This window comes from Arctopsyche grandis, chromosome 13 (assembly GCF_051622035.1).
Source record: "Arctopsyche grandis isolate Sample6627 chromosome 13, ASM5162203v2, whole genome shotgun sequence".
Taxonomy (NCBI): domain Eukaryota; kingdom Metazoa; phylum Arthropoda; class Insecta; order Trichoptera; family Hydropsychidae; genus Arctopsyche; species Arctopsyche grandis.
This window is the reverse complement of record NC_135367.1, coordinates 1,093,804-1,116,755: the sequence shown is the minus strand read 5'-3', so window position 1 is coordinate 1,116,755 and position 22,952 is coordinate 1,093,804. Positions and strand designations below refer to the sequence as shown.

The window sequence follows — 22,952 nt, the reverse complement described above, 5'->3', positions numbered from 1 at the left end:
TCTTTTTAATCTATGAATTATTACCATTATGATTTTTATTTTTTTCTCTTATTTTCTTATGTGACGCATTTGCTTCTTCCTGTAATGCCACAATGGTCACAAATAAATATTATACTCACTTTATATTCAATGTGAATCTACGAATAGGATTTGAGGATTTTATTTATTCTTTTATTTGATTTTTTTCACCTTATTTTCATTTTTATGTATTATTTTTCTTTTTTCTTTTTTCGTTTACTATTTTTATTATCATTTTTTTCTGCTTTTGCTTTTTTCTTTTTATTTTATGCATTTTATTGTATTTTCTTTTTGTGTTCCTCTCTTTTTCGAATGTGGGCCATTGTGGCGCATTAGGTTCTTCCTGTAGTGCCACCATGGTCCAAAACTATAAATGAATAAAGAATAAAGAATAATACGTATCTGATGAAAATATCCCACTGACCAAACAATGCTCCAAATCTAATCATTATAACGTATTCTCAGTAGAAACAACAATTATACTTGAAGAACACACATGTTTAATAGACCAAAAGGTTGCTGAGAAAATTTGAATTTATTTCAATTTAATTGAATTAATTATAATCCCGGACAATCGAGTGTACACTGATTAATCCATCCATAGTCGTGCATACAATAGATAAATTACCAAAACTTTGAAAAAAGCCTGCATTTTCTTCCATAGTGAAATATTCACTACGTCAAAAGTGCACACACGTTTTCAGCGAATTTTCAGCTGATAAATATGAAAGCTTCGGATGCATATGGAGCGTGAAAGAGTCCTCGTACCCTGTCTGAAAGATAAGGACTTATTTAGTTTCAGGTCGGCACTTCGCACGGTCGGAAGTGCGGGAGGGGGGAGGAATGCCGAGATAAAAGCGTTAGTGTGGGGAGGATAAAAAAAGGTTGCGAAATTAGCGCAGATTTACGAGACGCTCCGATGTATAAAACATAAGAGCTTTCGCTCGCGGCAATCCATACATTATATGTAGGGGGTGAAAGGGTTGTGCAGCGTCTTGGCCCGGGTGAATTTATCGCGCCCCGTTGCCCGGGGGTTAGCGTCGTCGCAGTGACGCACGGATGGGGATCAAACAAAAATTGAAGTTCAGACGCGGATTTCCGGTCCGGATAATCCGGATTAATGGCCGGTCGGGCGACGTTGTTCTTGGGAGAGGGCTAATTAATTAATCGGCTTGTGTTACACGTGGATTTAGACTCGTTTTTGCCGTAAAATTTATGGTGTTAACGTTCGTTTTCGATAAATTGTACAGTAATTTATTCGAGCGTGACTATAAGTGAAACGCGCACGTCAAGTGTTTTTTTTTACGTTTATTTCTTCTTTCAATTCGTCTGTGTATAATTTTTTATCTATTATATTTTCGATCATTTTGTTCTATAACATTTTTATTTAAGACTAACTGAACCCGGCATGCGTTGCAATGCCAGAATAAGGCATGTAATTCCCGTTCCCGTTCCTGTTTCAAGTAATGGTTGTGGAGCTCAACAACGTCTCTTCAATGCCGTATCATAAACCAACTGGTAGCGTGGTTACCAACGAACACATTTCCTTGACTAAATAATTGCGCGTCAAACTTTCGCGTCGGTAAAATCGTAATTACGAATATTATTATTAAGAGGTTTTTTGCCATTTTTTTTTCACAGTAAGCTTCCCCAACATGCATACAACAAATCCTGAAAGTTCTATCGTATTGGTTGGGGGGGTTTTGGAGCCTATACGGAACAGACAGACAGACAGACATTCAATTATATATGTTTATAGATATAGGTAGATATAAAGGTGCGGACATACAGAGTAGTACGTGGCATGTTTTTTTTTAATAAATTAATAAATGTAAAAAAATGCTTGCATGCCTGATATATGCAGGTAAAATTCACCCTTTGAGTTTTTATCGTGATTGTTTTCATTGTAAAGACATATGTAAGCTTGACAGTGATCTATAATGGTAATTTCCATATTTGAAGAAATGTAGGACACATTTGTTGAAATAATAAGATCGTATGAACTAAAAATGACATGAAGATAAGCCCATTCTCAGCTGAAGTCCACCCACGCATTCCATGCCGTACGATTTTGCATGTCTGTGCCTCAACTGTGTATGTACATATGTATTGTTATGTATCTCGCTTATCAATGTAGTTCCCACAATAATCAAATTCACTTTCTCACATTCATATACGTGAATAAAAAGTCCAATAAAATTACTGTAAAGGGATAGTCAGATAAGACAGGAGTGCCAGACTTTGCCCAACCCAAAAGATAAAATTCATTTAAATAGATCACGATTCGATCACATAAGTTAGTCATCACCTTCGAGACTCCGAGAGTTAATTATCGATCCCGAAAATGACGGTCAGCACAGCAGCAGAACAAAGTGAACCAAAGTTAATTAGTGAAACAAAGTTCTACGTATCTCATTTTAAATTCATCATCGTTCCATAGTTGAATCTGTAGTTTTCGAATATATCTACCAATAACATAAATGTAACGTTTATATGATAATAAGGAAATCTTGGTTTGTTAACCAAAATTTAAAAATATATAAACTGCGTTTTGGAACATGACAGTATGTACATACATATATTATATATGTATGTATACAGTTATCCAGCAGTATAGCTCGGTGGTTGCATTTATGTTTATCACCGAGAGGTTGCCGTGTTCTATTCCATGCTAATATTTAATAGGTCAGACTTGGATATTTGTGACTCAATCAATCAATCGTTCTTATCAGAGTTTGCAATCAATCAATCAATAGTCATCATTGATTGATTGATTGCATGACTAAATTAATCAATCAACAGTCAATCGTTTATTATCAGAGTTTGCCAATTTATCTTTATTTTATTGATGACACAGTTCCTGCATCAAATTGGCAAAAATCATCCTATCCGCTATGTCACAAATATCTGAATTTGATTCATGTTCAATACGTAAAAAAATATGTACAAGTCTAAATCCATAGATGTCTTTTTGGATTAATTCATTAATTAATAAATTGTTAATTTTGTGTTCTTCAGCCTCTCAAAATACAGCGATTTATGTGATGTTTGAAATTAATTGTCTAGGAAAGCGCATTGGGATCTACTTGTTAGGCCCCCCTGGTATATATTTGTGTAATTTAAAATAAAATAAAATATAAAGGCATTAGTTATAGCCGTAGGAGGAAATATAATGGAGCTTTTTAATTAGTTGACCTGATGATATGTAAGTGAAACTATTGGAATTACAACAATTTTTTCAAAGCAAATGTGTAATCAATAAATGCTTTTAAATATCGTATTTTAATTGTAAAAATATCCAAGCCAACGCAATTGCAGTCAGATGTACAATATTGTTTTATATAGTTTTTTTCAGATTTATTTAAGAATTGTATCCTCAGTATTGGGTCTGATTTATATGCAGGAAAAATGAACTGAAAAGGTTAAATTTCAAATAAATGGAAAAACTTTTTTATAATAAGTAGTACGGAATTTTTATTGTCCAAAGGTAATTGCTTAGGAAACGTTTGACTTATTTATCTTTCTTTTTTGCTCTCCTTCTATAGTTTCTCTTAAGATAAAAAGAAAGTAATTGAATATTTTATGTAAAACATACTATGAATATATAAAATATTTAGCTATTTATCAAATGTAATAAAAACATACCAAAGATGGCGAACGTCTGTTAGTTTGAATGCCGGTAAAATGTTTTTCATACCTACTACAATATTTATTTGTAAAATGTTGAAATTGATTTTCGCACAAAAACATCACATATAATGCACTTATTATTTATTTATTCAGATTTAATATCGATATGAAAACTAAACGTATTAAATAGTCGTACTGTGGTATAGAGAGATTTATTAGGAAGTTTATTTTACTAAAAATACATCTACATATGTATATAAATGAAATATAATTGAAATATATTAACAACCAACATAAATAAAATAAAAGTGCAATCAAGTTTAAACCAGTTTAAACCATTAAAATTATACTATTATATATCAATATAATATAATTATATATATATATATATATATATATATATATATATATATATATATATATATATATATATATATATATATACATATATATATATATATATATATATATATATATATATATATATATATATATATATATATATATATATATATATTATTATTATTATTATTATTAATTACTAATGCAAAATAATATACATATACATACATACATACATACATATGTAGATCAAAAATTATGAATATGAAAAGGTTTAAAAGTATTGAAAATAGTTGATATGATTTCAAATATACGTTTTTTAATAATAAAAATAATATGTACATACATAAATTTGTACATATTTCTCTAGAATATTTCACATTATAAATTAATCGTTTTAAGTCCTCTATTTGAGTTTGTTGTACATCCCAACAAATCTATGGATAAAATATTCGGTTGGATAGTGAAATAAAATACGGCTATATCTCTGGCTAGAGGGTAGTAAAAAAAATACACGGTAAATAATGTGTTCATTAGACTGTAAGGTATGGTCAAAAGAGATAATGGAAAATTCTCAGTCTCAGAGGCATCGCCCAAGTTATTAAGCGCTATCCGATCGCGAGGTTTAACCCTGCGAGAAGGGCAAGTAATAGAGGGGTTAGTCGATAGGCAAACAGCTCTCGCTTCGAAGGAAAAATAAAAATGAATAACTGATGAATAATTGAACTTCGAGATTATATATCTCGAGCGAAGATATAGTAAACGCTGGGGATTTTCCTCGCACGTGAAAAACTTCGCGGGGAAACTTTCGCGAACAGGGAACAATTAAGGCCTCGAGTGATGCTAAATATTCACGAAAATCGTCGTCGACTTTGGCATTTGTGCGAGTATATATTTTACAATTAAAAGTTACCATTTGTGCGTACGTCGTTCGAAACATATTATATACAATTACATTTTCATAAACAACTTTGAAATTATTCCGTTTCCGACATGCTATTTCAGAAATGTGAACTTTACTTTTATAATAATGGTGTACTTAAAAATTAATTTGGTTTTAAAAAAATACTTTTAATATATGTACAAAAGTGTTTTTACATAGATTAAAAAAGTTTATCGTACATACATACATACATACATACAAGATAAATTCTCGGTAGGAAATATGTACATACATATACTGGTTCAAACTTTAAATGTTTTTTTCAAGATTATTTAGTACCTACTATATAAATCTTAATCAGATGTTTTTATCAAGGGAGGCTTGTATTGTACTACCTCCTAAATATTAACTTTTCCTCACTAAGCTTTGCTATTCAATCCATCAAAGTTTTTCCAAGTTGCCTAGTTGGTTAATTCTCAAAAAGGTTATGGGCTTAAATAGACCGAATCCTAGCTAGTTTAATTAAGTAATATTAAAGAATATAATGGAGCTATTTCGCTGTCTCAATCTACTTGATATAGTTTTAAAAATATATATATTGTTTTTGTTTTAAGGCAAGCTTTGCAAGGTAAATAAGCTTTGTACACAAACATATGTAAGCTTCAGGTTCGAATTATATGATGTTTTATTAAAAATTGTTATTATTGTTGTGCTGGAGAAAATATTATGGTTATTAATTAAAGAGTATATATGTATTATAATAAGCCCTTTGGTAGATAAGGTTAGTACAACAAAAACATAAGCTTCCAGTTTCGAATTATATGATGTTTTATTGAAAATTGTTATTATTGTTGCGCTGTAGAAAATATTATGGTTATTAATTTAAGAGTATATAATACGTATCTGAAACACGAGCACGTGGATAATATTCTATACATATTTATGAAACAAAGGAATATATAAATTTAGTCCTATTAATATTATACATTATGAAAAATTATTTTACACTGCGCGGTTTGCTCCCATTGGAAAACTCGTTTACTGGCGCGTGATTAAAAGAAAACACGGCTTGTTTTATCGCAATATAACATTTTCTCCGTTTGCTACCGTTTTATTTATGTATATGCATGGGCGCACGTGTTATGTTTTATATCGTATAAAAGGGATTTATTATCTATCTACTACTAATACGGATGTGCGTATATTGTACGTGTATATGAAAATAAATTGATTAGATCGCAGACGGACGTGGAGGAGAGTGGAAAATAATTGGATTCCATAGTGGAAAATGTCCATTTCCGCATATTGCCGACCGCTAAACGAAAGGATTTTATTCGGAAAACGTCCACGCAGGCTGTCTCCTCTTCCAAATAATAATACCCCATTGTGAATGAATAGATAGATTCGATTCATCGCCGTTTCCACTCATTTCATACGCAAACACAACGCTTAAAGCCTTTAGATCGTATTCAACGGTTGTTTAATATTGGGCATTGTTTTCCATTATATAGGTACATTAATTCACCTCGATTTTATATTTGAATAAAATGCTATCCATATTTTCAATGGTTCAATATCATATGATTGTGTTTTGGAATTTCTGTTTGAATAAAATATATTGTTTTATGCTTCAGGCAGTTTTTTTAAGTTTCAACAGGTATGTTGGTAAATGTTTTTTGAATGGAATCGATTCGTTTCAACTTTCGGCTTTGATTTATTTGAAAGAAAGTAAGCATAGTCTAAGTAAGGTTGGCGGTGAAAGCTCCATTTTGAATTTTACTTCATCGAACTCGACAGCAACTCAAATAATCGCCCTCAAAAGCCTCATAATAAGCTCAAAAACTCAATTTGCAAATTGGCCCAGGGGTGGGTGGCAGCTCGCACAAAAGCTGCGGAAATTTTCCTACGCCATAATTCATACACTATTGCCGAAGACTTGAACTGAATTTTCGAACGAGTTTTCCGTGAAAAATTAAAGCGATAAATTACCCGTGAATCTCAGTCATGTTTTAAAATTGAAAATACCTTTTATTTCTTTTTTTATACAGAAAAATAAAATTCAATTCAAATATGAGGGATTGCTAAAGTTCGTTGTTCCCAGTTTCATTCGGCGAAAGACATACATATATAGTATATAAAAAAAATGTATTTTGTATATTGAAAATGCGATATGCGGGCCTGAACTTACGAACATCTGCAAATAATGGGACCGCGCCTCGAGCTTCATAAAAATAAAAAAAATAAAATTGAAATATTCTTATCGTCGGCGTTTTATTGTATATATATTATTATTGCATGAATATTTATCAATATGGGATCAATAGTGCCAATTCTGAAAATACAATATGAAAACAACGCGTCTGTTGTCAATTGCAAATATTTCGGGAAGAAAATGATCTTATTATTTCGAGATATATATAATTCCAGCATTATTATATGATTTATTTATCTATTTATTTATATATTTATCTATTTATATACATGTAAATAAATGCTATATAAATTTAGAACGACGAAATTTGTTATGTATTTCAAAACATTGTAACTGTCACCATAGATAATTGTATGTAATTAATTGTCTAGAAAGGCGCATTGGGGTCTACCTGTCAGGCCTTCCTGGTATATATCTATGTAAAAAAAAAGAAAAGATCGGTATTAGAAATAATTGGAATCTTGAATTGTCCTCTATGCAATTCTGCTGAATAAATAACAATTTAATTTGATAGACACTGTTTGGAAGGGCTCACATGTAATGTCTTTATGTGAATATAATCAAAGGGCAATGCCAGTTAATTATCTATCAAAGTAAAATAATCTATTGACTCTCTTTTATATATACAAAAGAAAAATAATTAATATATGGGTCATCAAAATGAGAATTGCCTTATGGATGTTCAATTTAAACCAAGTTGACATATGTATATGGTGTTGCCTTTCGTATTTTTTCCCGAATCAACGCCCCGGAAAAGCGTAGTTTTTCACGTTGTCAATACGTGTGTAGACCTTAACATGTGTATATATGTATATATGTGGTAAAAATTATTATCGCAACGAGGAAAAATCAAATGAAACCACATGCGCGTGTGTAATCAATCGCTAGACCGAAACCGACTATACGGCGAATATTATTATTCCGAACCACCCTTTCCCGGTTCAGTATTTACTGTCGAAAAAAATAATAAATATAATATATGTATGTACGTAGGGAGGGAAAGATAGAGCTGAATACCTTCCCGCCGAATTTTTCGTTACAAAGATTTTTCCGAAAGTTTTCCGCATGAATTGAATTCCCGGAATCGAACGCTCGTTATCTCCCACAATGGCTCTAACCGTATATTGTATTAAACTCACGTTTTATATTAACAATACGGCGAAGAAAAGATACAATGTGGTCTCACTCGCTCTTTTATTAAAGCCAATATGTTTATTTGTGAAAACTGTCGAACAAAATTGAATATGATGTATGACAGTATGGCTGAACTTGTAGAAAAGTATGAAAGCTGTATTTATTTATTTTTCCGATTGATAAAATATTTCAGTATACACTAAGGGATATTTCTAAACAACACGATACATTTAATATATAAAGTTATTTTTAATACAAAAGATAATTTATTTTAATAATAAAATATATGTAGTAGAACATTGTATTGTTAATCCTAGATTCATATATACACTGTTAACCATAAATCATTCTTTAAAGGAATTATCATCACGGGAATTTTTTATCAAGAGATGATTCATAAAACGCCTATATCACTTGACGAATCATTTGCTTCTTGAATAGTCTCTTGATGAATGATCCTCGATGATGCAGTCAGTAAATGAATCGTCCTTTTATGAAAAAACCAGAGGGTTTCAATCTAGATACGATTGAATCCTTTTCCAAAAGATGGAAGCTCTCTGGATGATCTATAAAATCATGAATTGGAAGATTACTCCGCACTTTATGTATCAAATGAGCCATTATATTTCAAAGGCGAATTTTCAGTTCCAAAAACAATTTCTGTTTGACTTAATTCACAAAATTTTATCTCTTCTTTTAATTCGATATGTCCAGAATCTAGGAAAAGCAGAATAAACGTATTACAGGCCACTAGTATTTTTAAATATTGCTAAACGAAAAACGTTATACTCATATCTTTTGCGAAGTATTTTTCGAAATGAAGAAAAGTGGAAAAACGACTCACTTTGAGTTATTCTAATATTAGAATTAGCTTTAAATAGACGCTGCTATCACAAGAGTGGAAAAGAGGAATAAATCTTTTCGAATGGAAAAATATTAGTCTGCATATCGTTTTAATCCTAACGATAAATTTTTTGGTGTTTGCAATTTTATAATTTTTTTCAGTTTTTTATTAAATTTATATTATGCTTTGTGTTTTTACGAAAAAGTTTATTTTTTTATTTTTAATAATACAGAAGCAAGCTTGTCTATCTTACATAGCAAAAGTAGGTAGCAATATGCTGTTGTTAACTGTCATTAAATTTTGTGGATTTGTTTTTATACTGTAATAAACAGATACATTAAAAGTTGAGGATGTAAAAAAAATACATCATCAAATTTCGAAGGCAAAACCATGTCAACAAAATATTAAGTGAATAAAATAACACGACTTCCTGTGTATGTTTGTGAATAAATAGCGCTGATAGTTCTGACATCGAATTCACCAAAATTGAAAATTTGTTTGTTTTCATAATGATATGAAAACAAACAATATGACGAATAAGTAAGCAAAATGAATTGATGTATAAACATATATTAAAAACATGATGTGATAAATTGATTTTAAATTTCAATTAAATGTCCAATAATTATTCTAGAAATTAATGGCAATTTGTACGATTTAAGCGATAGGAATAATATAAACGCAAAATTCCCGAGCTATGCATTTGATTTAGTACTGTAATGTCGGTTCGTATTTTTAAATTTAATTAACCCGCGCTTGATATGAATGAGAGAGAGAAAATTTCGTTTTATTTCAGCGAAAGGTGCTTATTCATTTTTTCCGAGGGGTCCCTGCGAACGGACCAGTTCAAATTGTTGCCTTTAAAATATTGCAACCTTAATAAAATAAAAATAATAATAGCGCGAAAAAAAATGCGAGGAAAAGTCTCGCCGTTACCCTGATGGCGCCTTGACTTTTGATTAATGCGAAACGTGCCGGGGATAAAACGTGGAATGTCCAAGAACGAGCACGTTTTTTGACGAAATGTACCAGTCTGTTGACATGGACAGAAGGACAGATGGTTTATGTGTGAATTAACTATAATGTTCAGTTGGAATTTCAGCCTAGTAAATATTTTATTTTGCCTTTTTATACACGTTTTGTCTGATTTCGTTCGGTAGCATTTTTCCATTTATGTACTACTCTGCGTATTAATAAGTAAATTTGAAATTGTTTCCGATGCGATTTATTTACAATCATAAAATAATTAGTTCTAGTTGACACAAATATATCTAAATTTATTTCACTTAAATTCAATATGGGAAAAACTGAGCATTGTTCGGTATAGTGATGGTGTATATACAGAGATATATGATTTATTTCCTAATTAATAAATAGCTTAAAGTTTATGTAGGCGTAGTTTGCATCCCGTCCACACTCACCCTAGTCTGGTTTAGATCACCGACTTTAGAGTCTTTAATTAATATTATGCATCAGATGTATTATGAGCTATACTAACCTTTCCAAGCACCAAAAAATACAAAATTAATCCCTAAAAATAATTTATAATACACCCATATATACTTACTTGAAAAAACTGCATGCCATAAATAATATTCCGTTTGTTACTGACATTACTAACAAACTAACCAGTAGATTCTATGACAGAATCACTAATAACCATACTAACACACTTGTGAAGAGTCTTGGTGATTACAACAAAATGTATAAACCCTTCAGGTATAAACACAGATTACCTAAACAAAATCTGCTTTACATCATCGACTTTAGAGAGTCTTTAATTAATATTATCTATTAGATGTATAATGAGCATTTTTAAGAATTGTAAATATGTTTTTGAGCTCTTTTTCCTATTATGCTGTACATTAACATTAGAATAATATAATACTTTGATTACTAACAAAATTAAATTAAAATTGTAAAATAGAAAACTATCAGTAGACCAGTAGCTATTAAAGTAGATGTATTGTGAACATAATTTAGTAATAATAAAAAGCATTTAAAAATCAAAATCAAAACACCCACGCTAGTAAGATTGCATCTTGCTTGCACATAAATATGTATGCATTTATGTATTTTTGTCTGTATAATTTTTTTTCTCTTCTCTTTTATATTTTCGACCATTGTGGCGCATTAGGGATTTCTGTAATGCCACATTGGTCCATACTTAAAAAGATATGTGGTCTTGCTTACGTGTGCTCCAGCATGATCCAAAATATCGAAATATCATCCGTCATTCAGAGTCCCAAATGAATATTTCCAAAATCGAAACCCATGTATGATTATTAAAAATTTTAAGTCAGATGTAGGAAAAATTCGGAAAAGTCTTATTTTTGAGAAATAAATCGGAAAATATATATTATATTGTACACATAAAAATATATCAGCTCGTCTTATTTAAATTTAAATAAAATTTTATGAAATTTAAATGCCTTAAATTATAATATTTCTATTATTATTACGTTTTCGATTTCAAAATTCGTTTTAACTTTGAATAACATATCCAATTTGAAGTGAAAAAAATTGGGTTATATATGTATATAAAATATTAATTAGCAAATTATTTACAGTAATAAATAATGTTTTTCCATTTACGAATTTCAATTCATCTTATTCATGGTTTAATTACTTTTCAAATTCTAAACACATTACCGCTAAAATGTTTATATTAAAAAAATAAATATTAAATATACAGAGTGAAATTCGCTTCTATTGGAGCTACTGTTATGAAATTTGTTTGTTTCGTTGATTAACGAGTTTAATAAAAGCAAAACAAAATAGCATTATAAAAATACACGCAAACAGGACGAAAACGTTTTGCATCTTTTTTTTTAATATAATATGGAATAATATGATAAAAATACCAAATTTAGTTTCATTAGCAAAATAAACACGACGTGAAAGCTTTTCCTACGACCACCACTCTAAAATGATACTAATGCTTTCATTACATTACCATAGAGCAGACAACAAATTTCAATTAGGAAAATTGAGATGCTTGACACGTGCAGTCCTGACTAGAAATGCACTCGTGCACATGCACCAGTCCTCGTTTGTATCGACTCGGCTTTTCCCGTAATGGAGAGTAATTTTCCAACGCAGAACACCTTCGTGTGTGACATAAAGTTTGTGGTATGCTAAAAAGCTCATATTATATTCACTTTAACTATAGGATTATTTTATTTTATTTTATTTTATTTTATTTATTTGGAAAATTTACAGTTTACAGTTTATTAGATTGATAGTAAAAAAAATATAATTATGTTAAGTAAACCATTAATAATTTTCACATATAGGTAAAAAAAGAAAAGCTCAAACATTTAAAATAAGAAACAAAAATGATAATAGAGTAAGATAGTTAAAGAAAACAAAAAAAGAAAAAAAATAGAAATAACAGTATAATAAAAATATCAGAATAATAAGAATAATAATATGATAAAAATTATGAAATAATATAAAAAATATAATATATAACAAAAAACAAAAAGACAAAATAAATACATCAAAATAAAAATTCATAATCATAATCATAAACTTTCATTAAAATTAATCATCGAAAAACAAATTTGCAATAATTACTCTAGCTTGTATAGCATTAATATTAAATAAGTCAAACATAGAAATTGTTAAGATTAGTGTGTTGACGGTGGAGCTTGCACGCCAGATGAATGAGCTTCTTCCATAATTAGAAAAAGTATTAGGTATGTAAAGGAGCTCATTACATCTAGTCATTCTATTTGGTACACGCAATGATAGTCTGCTCAATAATTGAGGACAGTCAATCGAGCCGTTAAGGATGTTCAAAATTGTTGAGATGTCAGCTATCTCCCTTCTTTTGACAAGAGGAAGTAGATGTTGACACCTACAAGCATCTTCATAGGAAGTATAGGTTAATCCAAAACGGCTACTGACGTACCTCAGGAATCTCTTCTGAATGCGCTCCAATCTGTCTCTTGCACCAGAGTAATCTGGGTTCCAAACTTGGGATGCAAACTCAACAATACTTCTTACGTATGCACAATATAGTATTTTGTATGATTTTATAGAAGTAAAGCATTTGGAGGACCGGATGACGAACCCGAGGGCCTTCGACGCTCGAGCTACAACATTGTCAATATGTTTACTAAAGGATAGATCAGAGTTTAAAAAGACTCCCAAATCCCTAATTTCCGATACCCTTGTGAGTCTATGTCCGTTAATTGAATGAGGAAAGTCAACTGGACATAGTTTTCTGGTGAAGGTTATGCAGGAGCATTTTGCTACATTAATTTCCAACTTATTTATGCTGCAATAAGCCTCTAGTCTGAACAAATCATCTTGTAGGGCCAAAGCATCATTTCGGTTGTCTATTCTCTTGAAAATCTTCATATCATCAGCAAATAATAGTACATTTGAATTCTGAAAACATTATGATTATTATTATGCATCATTATTATGCAGAATGACTACATTTCAAATGAAAATCGATGGCTTTATCTACATATGTATATAATATAATCTTTTTCAGAGCCCTTTTGAGGGATATTTATATATACATATGTATACATACAAACATTATATGTGAAATTTATCCTTTGATATAACATCTATATATATACATGCATAAATACAATATTCCCAATATTTAATTGCCATAATTCTTTATCAACTCAAAATGAAATAAAATTATATCACGCGCTCATATTAACACCATTAACCTATGTATGCTTCATCTGTATGGAATAACACCTAGATTACTAAGCTTCAAATAATACAAAATAAATCTCTAAAAATAATTTATAACACACCCATATATACTAACTTGAAAAAACTGCATGCCATAAATAATATTCCGTTAGTTACAGATATTACTAACAAACTAACCAGTAGATTCTATGACAAAATCACTAATAACCATACTAACACACTTGTGAAGAGTCTCGGTGATTACAACAAAATTTCTATACCCTTCAGGTATAAACACAGATTATCTAAATACAATCTGCTTTAGGTCATCGACTTTAGAGAGTCTTTAACTAATATTATGTATTAGTATAGATGTATTATGAGCATTTATAATAATTGTAAATAGGTTTTTGAGCTATTTTTCCTGTTATGCTGTACATCAACATTAGAATAATATAATACTATGATTACTAACAAAATTAAATTAAAATTGTAAAATAGAAAATTATCAGTAGATCAGTAGCTATTAAAAAATATATAAGATGTATTGTGAACATAATTTGGTAATGATAAAAACCATTTACAAATCTAAATACGTATATATGTATGTATGTAATTATATTTGTATCTACATAATAGCGCTACCACAAAAAACAGACACCATCAGGCTATTATATACTACTTACATACCTATATATAATACAAAAATAAACGTCCATTTTGAAACGCATCCGATATGTACATATAAATAAATGATTACTAAACCGTTCAGCGTTCCTCCCATGTGAATGAATAAAAGGTCAATTTTAAACCCGCTCACACCCGCAAGCCGCCATTAAATATACACGACAGAGTACGAGTGTAGTTGATATGTTCTCGTGTGGGATTTGTTCGCGCGAATTTCGCGCAATATTTCAACGAGTCGCCAGCGGGAATAACGCCATTTTTCGAAGCGATGCGACGACTCGGCGAATCTCGGAGTTTTACCATTGATTTTAATAACATTTACATACGGTGCGAAAAATTTGCATGTCGTTTTTGTTGTTGTCGCCGCTGCGCCGACGACGAGCTCTATTTATCACTTCGCACGCGCGAATTATGTATGCGTGCTAAATTAAATCGAATCGTTCTGTTTGCGTGAATTATTTGTACGCGCGCTGTGTTTGTGTTGTGTTAAGGTGTTGTTACAAGCGTTGGCTAAAAATGGCGGAAATTCCAGGTCACTCTGTGTTGTGTCCGTTGATTTCAACGGGTGACTTTGGAAATGAATTGATACACGAATTAAAATAAAGTTATATCTATATACATACATATATAACCAGCAGCGTGGCTAGTGGTGAGTATTTAATTATTTCGTGTTTGATGTCACGGGTTCGATTCTCACTAAGAGTCTCATTGTTGGCCAGACCTTGGTTTGTCGAGGCCGATCGTTTCTTATCAGAATTTGCCAATTTGTCTGATTTTCATTGAAACGGTTCCTGTAAAATTGGCTTTTTCTTCCCAATTTTCTGTTGCAAACCTTGAGTTATTGTCATATGTCTCTGTGGTTGTCTATCGAATATAAAAATTCGTGTTGTTACGTGAAAAATGTTATTTTTACATACCTCTTTTATGTGTCGGGATTGAACGAGTGTCTCAAACCGGGGTCGAGTAAGATCCCATTATTTTTCAATCAAAATTACAGCTTTTCTCAATACAATTGGGTTCAACATATATCTTACTAATCATTTTATACGTCAACATAAAAAAAGTTTTAGTCCTACAGCATGCTTTTGATTATTTTTGTATTAAAAATAACGACAAGCATCAACACGCAAACGCACATAGGTAAGGCCAACAGGCGACTGCATGACTCAATAGCCACGCGCCAAAAGTGACGAAAACAATAGCTTACGAAAATATAGCTGTCTCCTTCTCTCGCATTGATTCATCGATCAACAAGAATATACAAGCGAACAGTCAAAAACATGACTTATCGCTACCGCTTTTAAATCATACTTTGGAACGTAGAAATGTATAAATGTATTTTTTTACAGTGTACCCATTTTCTAAATCAAACAAACTCTATTAAAATAAATTTCTTGTAGTTAATTCCAGGAATACAAGAAATATAGGGTGTATAGCACGCTGACTATATAATAAAACATAGATAAAGTAAAAAATGGCTAGAAAAGTTGGTATATTATGTAGATTAAGAAATATTTAAAGTAAAATTTTAGTGTTTAATTCAATTGTCTTGCCACATGTGATTTATTGTGCCACTGTGCTTAATTTGTTTAGTGGCCAAGATTTAGAAAAAATGCAAAAATACAGAATAAAGCTATGAGAGGTATTTTGAATGTGAGTAGATTTAAGAGTATTGGAAGTATGTTAGATGAATTAGGATGGATGAGTATTATAATTAGTCTAAATATTAGTACATTGTCGTTTGTTTATAAGTTAGATCATAAGTTATTACCTTAGTATTTTTATGATTATATAATAAGGAATAGAGATAAACATATACTAGAAATAAGGACAAACTAGTTGTAAGTAGAGTAAGAAAGAATAAGACGGCTGGGGGTGTTTTTCACAGGGGTGTGCTCATGTATAATGCTCTCCCTGAGTGCATCAGGTCTGCTAAAAACATGGATGCATTCCTGCGAGGTGCAAAGAGACACCTCTGTGAGGGACAGTACATATGTATAAGTTAATTATAAATTTTAGAGTAGAAGTATAATTATTAAGATGTATTTTTAAATTAGCTTGATAGCTAAAATATATATAAATAAATAAAATAAATAGCTTTGAAAACCACATAGTTATTACGAAAAACGTAAAAATTGGGGCACTTGCATACCCCACCTTGGTGTGTGAGGGCTAACTTAATAATTTTTAATGCATATTGAAGGAGTGTATTAATAAATATGTTCAGTATAAAGATTTTCTACACTGAAGCGATAGTATGAACTGTCAACCGTCAAAAGCGACAACTTATTATATACATATATTAAACTCAATAGAGTTAATAAGAAGCTACATATCGAAACTTTGGCGTAGTTAATCGTTCCATGCACGAGAAACTTCATCGTAAATTCGATTTACGATCGCTGCTAGGCAGAATCTATTAATTTTGATAATAACTTCAGCGAGGCGATTCGGAAACGGGTACTAGTCGACGTTAAAATTTCACGGGAGCTTTTCGGTAAATCTTAAAGTGAAGTAACCGACCTACGAGAATTTCACTGCTTGACCTTTCCGAGCGCTGAATCTAATGTGATTTATTTCAGCTGTAAAATTTTACGGTCTACCTGACCCCGCACACGGGTATCTCTTCTTCGCCTGTAAGCGACCGTTGAAAAGGTGTCGACACATAAATTCGACTGAGAATTCATTTTGAAAATCTTTTCTGATTAAAAAATAAAGCCTGATGATGACCATCGTTCTATGTAATGCCTTTTTGAATTGAATTTTATATTATTTTTCTTTGCTCAATTTTTCATTTCTAAAAATCATTACACCTTCATAAATAATTCTTTACCTTGTATGCACATGGTCATATGGATGTATGTACATACATACATATGTGTTTGTTCGTTCGTTATTCGAATCAATAGTTTTCAGCTTCATCATAATTTACAGCCATTCATCATTCACTACAACATGTTTGTTCCATTCATTTATATTTTAATCCTCAGTTGAGGGCCACCAAATTTGGTATATTTGAATATATATGAACCAGGAGAATAGTGGTTAGCATATAATGTTTTGAACAAAGTGGCAACGGGTTCAAATCCCACTGGTTTCTGTTGGCCTTGGATTAGTAACTCGAGATCGATCGTTTCCTATCATAGTTTGTATTTACTGAATTGTTTAAAATGCTGCAAGTTTACAAATTTGACTATAGATGTCTCTGTGAATTGATATGTATTTGTGTACTTTGTATAATATTTGTATCAAATGTACAATGTTTTTGGCCAGGAAGGCGCATTGTGGTTACCTGTTAGACCTTCCTGGTATAAATTAAAAGATAAAAAAATATATTTATATTTTACAGTATCCTAACTTTGAATGTAAATGGTTTAGAATCCGGGTTTCTATATAAGAACGCCAGGGCAACGCTATGTATGTATTTTTAAATTCATTAATAAATGTACACATTTGTAATATTGTCCCAATATTTTATTTTTTTTTAAATATACCAGGAAGACTTAACATGTAAACCCCAAATGCGCCTTCTTGGTCCACATAATTATTACATAGATACATGTAAATCTAATCAATATCTGACATCTGTCGTCAGATATTACAAATCTATGACATCTATGGTGAGCAATATGGCGAAACCTAAGATATAACAATAACTAAAGGTTCGCAACAGGAAATTGGGAAGGAAACGCCAATTTTACAGGAATCGTTTCAATGAAAATCAGAAAAATTGGCAAATTCTGATAAGAAACGATCGACCTTGACAAATCAAGGTCTGGCCAATAGCGAGACTTAGCGGGAATCGAACTCGTAACATCAAGTACGAGATAATTCAACATTCACCACTAGACCACGCTACTGGTTAAATAAATATATGATATTCTCATAGCTTTCAAAACACAATCATCAAATTTACGGTGTCTTCAGTTAGACCCCGGGTAACGCCCGTTGCTACACATTTTTTACGATCAAAGAAGCGTTAAAATTATTGTATTTATTTTTAAGAAAACTTCAACCACGTTTCTATATGTATTTAGATAGAAATGTTTACCTCCGAATAAAATACAACATAGTGTTCATAAGAGTTGACTGTTTTTTTTTAACCTATGTATGTATTTAATTAGGATAAAAAAGTTCAAATGTTCTATTATTTACTTTAAGATTTGATTTCAGTATATTGGGACATAGGATATTATCCTATTAAATAAATATATTAGATTACATTAAATAGTGAAAAAAATGGCAATGATGACATCTCCGTTCTCTTTTTAACAGACTTCAATATAAATTGTGATATGGCCCTTAACTCTAACTTATAGTAATCAACTGATTAATATATTATCATATCGTAATCAGTTTTGTATGTTCATATGTATGCATATTAAAATATATAATGAACTCTATAATTTTTGAAAAAACAAATGTGACACAAGGATTGTTTGATATATTTTCATGTCATTTACGAAAATGTTTCTCACAATTTGGCTCACCTACCTACCCTACTACTATTGTCATCATTGTGAAGTGATTTGTAATATATACGTGTATGTAATGTAATATATTTTCTCTGTATATACGAGTTCGGCTATAGTTATTCAGGGAACACAGCCGAAAACTTGGCAATAAACTACCATAACTGTAACTGTAAATATACGTTCAGGTGAGTAACTTTAAAATAAGTTTCATCTTGAATATATTTTCGAATTTTATTAAAATCCGCATAACTGAATAGAATAGAGTGAAATTTTCATTCAATTTAACTCGGATAGCTATTCTTAAAATATGCAAAACTATCAACGAACCATTTCTTCTGAATAAAGCCCCTTAAGGAAAACCACCAGACCGATTCTCATCGATTAACACAGCCAAAATTCATTAGCAATTGAAATCGTTCTAGGATTTCGCTAATTGCGATCTGTACAACTACGCGTCGTAATTAGCTTAAAGGTCGACAGTTTTGAGCTTTTGAACGAGCTTTTAAACCAGCAAACTTCCAGTATATCGACGTATGCATGCAAAGTCAAGATGGGAAATAAAAATAAAACACGAGAGAGAGAGAGAGAGAGAGAGAGAAATCGAGTTTGACGTCGTTATAACGAGCATTCGACTGTTGAAAATGAAACCGAGTTTACCTATGATATGATTTTCAGATAGTTTCCGCTCTTGCTCATTATTTTTTCAAATTAAAATTGTCAGAAATGAAGTAGGAAGTGAGATTCGTATTAATTTTGCACCTTTTTCAGGAAAGACGGAGCGTTGGTAATTTTTCAGATTTCTCGTGCAAAATGCTAGCAATTTCTCTCGCGGGAAGGTTTTGCATTAAAATCTCATTTGGTGTCGAAATTTCTGCGACAGAAATAAATGCGACCTTCCCACTCCCTTCTAACCAGCTATGCTTTATGTCTTTAAAAATGTAATGCAAAGAATATGCCGTGGGTATTAAAAGTGTATGTTACGCGTAAATTTTGCACGCCTTAAATCTATTTATATAAACAGGAACGTTCGTATGTGATATGCATATGCGGAAAATTCGCATAAATATTTACATATTTTATATTTTAAATTTAACAGAACAATTACTTACATCTGGACTTTTCAGCACAAATCTTTCCATCGGTATTTTGTTTAACTTGCACCCAATATAAGTTTACAATTTAAAAAGATTTGTAGTATATCACCATTATATTTTCTTCGTATCTAAGTCTGAGATTTTGATTGATCGCTCTGTACCAACTGAGAACACATTATGCATACTCCTGTTGGAGAAGTTTTCCCCAATTTCCCGCCGTGAATTTGTATATAGTAATATGTGTATTATATATATATGTACATATAATGATGGGGTTGCGTTGATAACGTATGATTCCACACGTGTTTACGAGCTGCTATACACGTATTCCAAATTCGACATCGTGTACGTATAATTTAATAAATTTGCGAGTTAGTATACGGCTTTCATTCAATTTGGCTGGCTGCAAAACAAAATCGTGAGCTCAAATTTCAATTAGGACAACGGGGTTTGTGGCAGAGCTTCTCAAACAATGACTTTTTGGCGCACGAAAATATTGAAATATTTTGACAACAGTAAACCTACTAAGGTATAATTCTAAAATTAAAACTCAAAAGCGGGCTTTGGAAAATTGTATTAATACAATTTTATTTTTAAACGCATTGAAATGTCAGAGCTAAGCAAAAATTGTTGAGGGGTCACCACTATGACTCGAATTTCACAAAAAGAACAAACAGATAAAGCTGAACAAGGAATGACTTCAAATATCAAACTGTTGATTAACCTTTCTCATTCATATTTTATTTTATTACAGGTAAACTCTTTTTTTTTAAATACGAGTACTAACAATTCCAAACATTTTTCAAATAAAATTATTCATTTATAGTTTTGGACCATTGGGGAATTACAGGAAGAACCTAATGCGCCACAATGGCCTACATTTGAAAAAGAGAAGAACAAAATCCCTTAAGGAAAACTATCCCTAAGAAGCAAAACCAGAAAAACATGATAAAAAAAAATAGTAAACGGAAAAAGACAAAAGAAAAATAATACACAAAATGAAGATAAGGTGAAAAAAATCTAATAAAAGAATAATTAAAATCCTCGAATCTTATTCTTAGTTTCACATTGAAAATAAAGTGAGTATAATATTTATTTAAACATCAGTTTGGAGCATTGTGGCATTACAGGAAGAACCAAATGCGCCACAATGGCATCCATAAGAAAATAAGAGAGAAAATATCATAATAATAATTGCCAGGGATTGAGTCCATGACCCTAAAGTTGAAAGCACTATACGTTAACCACTGAGCTATAAGCTATGTATTTATAAGAGGATGTAATCCTACTTAATAGAATTAACCGAAAACTAAATAAAAAATATGGAAGGTAAATTATAAACACTCTACAAAAAGTATCATTCATTATATTTGTACAAAAATAGCTATAGCTCTTTTATGCAAAATACAAGATTTAAGTTGGGACGTCGGAAAGAAAAGTGAGTTAATAAACTTAAAAAAAAACCTGTACACTCTGATGCATACTATGTATATAAAAACAAAGGGATTTAAACCATTTCCGTTACACCAATTTATTCATTTAGTCACCGTTAGCTAAGTTTTCATTTTAATATGAAAATAATTTGAGCTACCGATAAAGTTTCATTATATCAAGCACACTAGCTAATTGTACTAATATGTTTTATTTTTATTTTATTGTTACAAATTAATATACACTCGTCATTACAGATTTGCTCCCATGCGACGGGTGTACATTAACGAAATACAGAATACATAAACAATCAGAAATCAGAAATAAAGTAATACATATACAATCAGAATATATAGCATATAACAATTAATCAGAAATAATAATCATAGAGACATCTATGGATTATTTTTAGATTTTTTTTTTGTGTACAATTTTTATACATATAATAAATACGAAATTATAGAGATGTCTGTAGATATATCTATAGATTTCAGATTACTGTGCATAATTATTACAAATTATACACAGGCAGATTTTTGTGACAACAGGAATAGATCTAATACCAATTTTCAGGAACCGTTTCAGCGGTTCCTGAAAATTGAAAACGATCGATTTGGAGTCACAAAACCCCCAAATCTAACCAGCAGATGGCGAGGACTCGAACCTTTAACCTCAGTGGTGCTAAATATATACGCTACCACTAAGCCAAACTGCTGGCGTATCCGTCATCGAAAAATGACAACAACAAAGCGACGGAATCGTTTATCACTTATTTTATACACGCGAACATATTTGATTTCAAACTGCATTGGGAGAATTCGACCGGGCAAACGGCGAAATCAAGCCGTGCGTGCAAATTAAATTTGTGTCGTTGCACAGTTTGCAAATTGCATGCTTCGACACCGTTGCATACTAATTAACGTCACTATTGTCGCTGGCTTTTGAATTTATCACTCTCACGAAGCGTGAAATTAATAGACGTCCCCTGCCCCCCTCTTTTCCTATTCTATCTCTTCATTTTCCGGATTTTCTCCGGTAATTGTGGAAAAACAAGTGTCGCGCGCTAAAGAGTTTGACTTCAGTTTGGAGCGCTAAGTTTGCATCTCATAATTAAGTGCTCATCTTTGTTATGGGTATGTTTTTTTTGAAGAGTGGGTTGTGTATTAAATTTGATGCCCAAAAACAATGTCGTTCACGCGTGATAATACTCGCAAATGATGTAGCTCACTATTTTAATATGTTTTTAAAAATGATAAATGATGATTGAAAATACTCGTGGTTGGCAAATATATACATAATATCTCTCGCAAATTCGAGTTTATAGAATCTAGAATTTGCTGATATTATGAAATTGTGAAATGTATTTATCGAAATATTAATATTATCAAATTTGTTCATAGACTTCTCTACGAAACTGTATAAACATAATTGTTCATCGATGTTTGCAACTGTCCAGGAAAGTGCATCGGGGTTTATCTGCTAAGCTTTTCTATTATATTTATAAATGTATAAAAAAATAATAGATCGTTCTTCAGAG

The 22,952-nt window shown here is 31.1% G+C and overlaps 1 protein-coding gene and 1 long non-coding RNA gene across 2 annotated transcripts in view; one reads left to right on the top strand and one right to left on the bottom strand.

The window, feature by feature from the left end:
- LOC143920823 (uncharacterized) overlaps positions 1-12,423 on the top strand; it is a 239,899-nt gene extending 227,476 nt beyond the window's left edge. Inside the window, exon 3 of the long non-coding RNA XR_013261369.1 lies at positions 12,236-12,423. This is a non-coding gene — a long non-coding RNA (uncharacterized LOC143920823). The remainder of the gene's footprint in view (positions 1-12,235) is intronic.
- SPR (G protein-coupled sex peptide receptor) overlaps positions 1-22,952 on the bottom strand; it is a 299,361-nt gene that overhangs the window by 163,328 nt on the left and 113,081 nt on the right. The gene's annotated exons all lie outside the window — the stretch shown is intronic.